Below are 6,000 nucleotides of genomic sequence, written 5' to 3'. Positions count from 1 at the left end.
TTGCTCGATGGGCTTTATGCCTTCAAGAATTTGACTTCAGCATTTCGTACAGAAGTGGACGACGTCATTCGGACGCTGATTGCCTTTCTCGCCTACCTATGACCACGACGGAGGACAGTGCAGATACCCTCGACATCTGTTTTGCTGCGGTCTCTCACACGTTTCCTGACGCCACTATCTTCAAACGAGAACAATTGAATGATTTATCTTTAGATCCTTTATTAGTTGACGCTCGGAATCTCAAAGGCAGTGGTCGCTTTCGCATTCGTGATGGATTGTTATGCAAAACAAATTACTCAGCAACCGGCTCACGTTATTAACTGGTTGTACCTCAAAGTCTTCGATGCGACGTTCTCCGTACTAAGTACGATGATCCAACGTCAGGACACCTTGGGTTCATTCGCACCCTGCATCGAGTGCAGCAGTGTTTTTACTGGCCTCGAATGCAAGATTTTACGAAACAATACGTCTCAAACTGTGAGAGCTGCCAGTGTCACAAACGACCTACCAGTGCACCGCACGGCCTTCTTTGCCCCGTAGAACCGCCTACTACGCCTTTCAAGCAAGTGGGCATCGACCTATTGGGCCCGTTTCCGTGATCTTCGAACAACAACCGCTGGATAATAGTGTGCGTCGACCACCCTACCACATACGCCGAAACCGCTGCGATACCATCTTCTACAGCTGATGGCGTCACTGCCTTTTTGTTACGCTCCGTTGTTCTTCGCCATGGTCCACCTCAAGTAATCATCAGTGACCGTGGTCGCCAATGTATCGTGGACGCTGTGGAAGAATCGCTTCGCCTCTGTACTTCACAGTTCAGACATTCGACACCATACCCATCTCCATATGAATGGTCTTGTAGAACGCACCAATCGAACTTTTACTAACATGCTCGCTATATACGTCGCGCCCAATCGCAAAATCTGGGATGAGATCTTACCATTTTTTACTGACGCATAAAATACAGCGAAGCACGAGACCACGGACTTCACGCCCTTCTACCAGCTCTACGCTCGATCACCACGCAGCTTCCTTGATACAATCGTCCCATTTAAGCTCCATACCGATGAGTCCGTGGCCGAAACATTGTGCCGGGCTGAAGAAGCCCGCCAAATTGCTCGCTTGCGCACACTGGCATCACATGATCGCTCCAAGCTACGATACGATCAACGCCATGATGCCATTTCATTCCGCAAAGGTGAATTCATGTGGTTGTGGAGCCCCAACGAAATCCTGGTTTATGTCAAAAGTTTTTACCGCAGTACACAGGCCCGTACGTCATTGTAGATCGCTTGACTGACTTGACGTACGTTGTGGCACGCTTGACAACACCTTCTCGTCGGTCAAATCGAACACAGTTGGTGCACGTGGCTCGCCTCAAGAAATTTAATCCCTCCAGTGACTTAAACTCACCCAGCGGGCTTCGTCTGTGAACTGGGGATTGCTACGGTATGAGCCGGGCTGTAGTATGTGCCGGGTAGGTAGAAGAGGAAGACGACGTTGTCTGGTGTGGCCTGAGGACTCCATCTTTAACGCGACTGCCGAACTTCATCCTCACCTTGTAAATAAATCTACCTATCCTTTAATTCAACTGTAACAACATGAAACTCGTGGTATACATAAGTGAACGGGTTGACATGTAAGCATATAATGAATGAACACCAAATAAATGATATAGTTAGAAAACACAGTGGCAAATTGAATTTTATTTCTAAACGTCAAGTGATCACGAATAGACACAATAGTATAAGGACGATGATGCCATTAAGCAATGGCACGCGTTGGAGAAGAAACGCTAAAGGCTTGCGTGCGGCCGAAACTACGAGGAAAGCTATGCTGATTACAAAGCCTGCGAGATGCCCAATGGGGTTTTAATAAAGGCAATGTATTCATGTGTGTGCTGTAGATGACTTTGTGGAATGAACACACAGTGTTTATCTTCCTGGACAATGCCAGGAATGGTACGGATAACGATGCCTTTATGTTAGTTACACTTAAATGGTTATTGTATAGTTGCGCGCAATGAAACTTGCAGCGTGGTTTTTGACAGATTCTAGTACTTCAATTATATAGGCTCGGTGAGGTGACCAGATGGAAGACGCATATTCTAGTTGTGGGATAACTAATGTTTGATATGCTAGTTTACGTGTAATGAATTACGCCATATAGAAATTACGTTTCAGGTAAACGTATCCGAGTGTGCGTGATGCTGTGGCAGTAATTTTTCCAATGCATGCTGACCAGGGTAGATTCGGAGTGAAATTAGTGCCAAGGTACTTGTCTGTTGCCAAAATAGGTTTATTGTTAAGAGAATATGTGTATATCGAGTTTGCATGCTTTCAGCTGAACGTCATTAGTTTGCATTTTACGGTGTTAACTGTCATGTGCCGCTTTGAGCACTAGATTGTGATCAAGTCGAGATTCTGTTGTAGTGCCAGATGATCTGCGGGAGTTATAATATTGCAGCATACGATGTAATCATCGGCGAACAACCGGATGTTCAATAAGATGGAAGATCAATAGTGTAGATGAGGACTAACAAAGAACCCGGGAAGCTGCCCTGAAGAACTCCCGAAGTAACGTCATTGTCATTACCTGTTAGCGGGATGACAGAAAGTTTTAGAGCCAAGATAGATAGATAATCAAGATTTAGGAAGAAAGCCTAGTAATTAAACCACAATGTGTGACATGGTCGAATGCTTTAGAAAAATAGATATAAATGTAATCTGTCTGCGTGTTACCATCCACATCAGAATGAAGGTCATGGGTGAAATATAGTATCTGAGTTTCACAAGACAGACCCTTTCTGAAGCCATGCTGTTGGAGGAACGACTAACGGCAATTTTTCTAAATGTGGCCAATATTATAGGCAATACTATGTTGAAGTACTTTACAAGGAATGCTGTTGAGGGATATAGGGCGATATTTATCTGTATTATTTTTGTGTACAGATTTTGAAGATAGGTGGCCCCTTGCCGATTTTCCAATCTTGTGGAAGCGTACCAGTGGACAATGATTCATCAAAGATGTGATGAAGAATTGAACTCGATGGAATATTGATCATTCTGAAAACTTTAGGGTTGATACCATCTTTGCCAGAGTTAGTAGATACCGTAGTTTTTTATCGCACATGCGATACTTGATACATATTTGTAAGTGACATCAGTAACAGTAGGAACTTCAGAGTATTATCGTTTTAGGAGTACCGGTGTAAAATATTTGCCAAAAACTGTGACGCATTTTTTTTTCTAACAAAATACCATTTCCGTCTTGGAGAGCTTTATTATTCAGAGGGGAAGGCGGGGAAGTTGCATGCCAAAATTTTTGGGATTATTTTTTATCAGAAACCGTAGAGCACGCGAAAAAAATTTGTTCTTAGCTTTGCGAACAGCCGACAATAAGTGCTTTCTTAGGATTTTCCTTTTGTCGAATGTGCAGGAGTTTTTAGTGGCTTAAACTGTTTTGAAAAGGCGTTTATTTTTATTTTGTAAAGCTCGCAACGATGTGTGATACCATGTCTTTGATACGTTAATTAGAAAAGAAATCAACGTTACATGTGCTTGCATTAGTGCCAGTAGCTTGTGTTTGAAAGTTGTCAAATTTTCGTCAAGGTTCATCATTCATATGAGTATAGCGCACCATGAAAAGTACACAAGAGAGAGAGACACACACACACAGCGCTGTGTGTCTCCCTCTTTTTGTGTCCTTGTCGTGGTGCGCTATACTCATATGAATGATCAACTCCAACCAGCTAGCCCGGCAACGGGCCTTTGCGTATTTCGTCAAGGACGCGGGAAGCAAAATTGGGCAGGATTTTATCGCTGAACGTCTGGAGACCAGAGTTAATGACAGTAATAACGGATTTTTTATAATGAAAGCTGCGTTTAGGAGTAACAGCTCTTGAATGCGAAGGAATGATAATAGTTCAAGATTTCGTCGTCACTGAAACCATCAGGCATAGAAACGGCACTAGTAACCTGGGGATTCGATGCCTGAATAAGATAGAGGTTGTTAGTTTCTCAGGTCGGTTGGTCGGCTAACTGTAATAAGGAATGGTCGAAGATAGGTTTAATGAATTTGTTCTCGAGGATCGAGAACTGCAAACTAAAAAGGGCCAAATAATGTCAGGGTAATAGAAATCACCCGCTAACAAAACAGTTCAATTAGGAATTTTTTTTTGGAATAGCGTCCTGATTGGCGCGCAAGTCAATAATGAAAGAAGAAGGACAGTCTGGTCGTCAGTAACAAACTCAAACTAGTGAATTGGTTAAGGATGAAGTGATGCAAACCCATAAAATCTCCAGCGGGCTGGGAATGTCTACAATAAATGATGTTATGCGGTTTCTAATGAAAAATAATACACCACCCCCCTTTTTACCTTCATGATCTTTTCGATGTACCGTTTAGTCGCTAGAATCCGGTACAATCTCTTGATCTGAAACTCCCGAATGAAGCCAAGTTTCTGTTGAAGATAGCAGATCGCAGTCAGAGTTTTCAAGATAGAATTTCCGCTCAATTCGTTATGATAGAATGCTACGTAGGCGAAAGATAAGCGTTGCAGTTTATTCTTCTGACACTGTAGCTGCGAAAAATATTTAACATTTGCTGAATGATCTCGTGCCAGCTATAGTGCAAATTGAACAACCGAGCATGACATGACATCATAAAAAATAAGTTGTCCATTTGCAGTTTATAGAGATTCCGTTTGTACGTCGTGCTCTTTGATTTTTCAAAATCGCACAAGTTCTTCTTAGCACTCGTGTCTGCAGAGAGAAGTGTTCACGTACTGCCAGTTTGCTGCCTGTCAGCTGGAAGCCATTTTCGAAGACGCGTGGTTTTTTCCTAAAAAAGTGTAAATTTAGGTATAATTGGTCGGCACTTGTCAGCGTTGTACTTTCGTAGGCGATGTGAGCGTTCAATATGCAATTGTATCCTCCCCCCCCCCCCCCCCCCACAAACAACCAGTTTTCGTCATGCGTTTCAGTTATACTGAAAAAAAGCAAAGTTGAGTGCCGGAGTCGATTTTAGGTGTCGTAGATTCGATACTTTTCAATGCCACAACACCCAGCGTACCATATTTGTAATGGCAACTTCGAATCCAGGCCCGCTGCTAAAAACCTAAACTCAAAAAGCGAAAGCTAGTTTGTGGCGTTTAGGGGACATTAAAGAGTGTTTAAGAATCTCCGTGCTTCTAATTCTTGCCGCCAGAGCGCCGCTAGCTCACTATCAAAGATGACCGCCTCGAGCACCGCACGCGACGAAACTCCAACGCGAAAGTTTTACACAAGAAAATTTAATTGTGACCTATACGGTTTCTGAAACATTCCGGAAACTTTTAATATTCATGCATTATCTGATCGCTAGGTACAATTTTTTTAGGATGTGCGGTAGCTTGGGACTCTGCTAAAGCCAAGTAATTTCGCCCATAGCATATTTGATACAGTGGGCGTTACTTCAACGCGCACTCCAAGCCAATGAAGCTGCGTGTGTTCATCACTGTGCTGTCAAAGTGCCTGATGCTGTATGGAAAGACGAAAATAGAACGCTGGTCATGCTTGCCATAAACTGTATCCTAAATACAAGAGAGTTCCACTAAGGGAGCTCAATGATGACGTCAGAAAATATGATGTTCAGAATTACCCACTGGGAATGAACCAGCGGCTGTGCCACAAGAACAGTTCGGCAAGTGATGATATTCTCGATTTCTTCATTTGTTCAAAATGCGGCATCAGACTTAGCCTCATGAGGCGAAAAAATAGTATTTTTGATTTTCATAGGTGCTGAGCCATCACACTGGCGGGCTGCTAATATCTATTAAGAAAAGCACTCTATCATATATCATACGAATTGTACTCTTTATATGCACATCTCTACCACAGCAACTTGTTCTAAATACGTTCTGTTGTACTTCAGGAACAAATAAACGAGATATCAGATTTTTTCTATGAGGATTTTTCTAGACGTGTTTTCTGGGTTTTACCCTAGAAGCTCAAAAAA

Source organism: Rhipicephalus microplus, chromosome 5 (assembly GCF_043290135.1).
Source record: "Rhipicephalus microplus isolate Deutch F79 chromosome 5, USDA_Rmic, whole genome shotgun sequence".
NCBI lineage: Eukaryota > Metazoa > Arthropoda > Arachnida > Ixodida > Ixodidae > Rhipicephalus > Rhipicephalus microplus.
Note: the sequence above shows the minus strand (reverse complement) of the source record.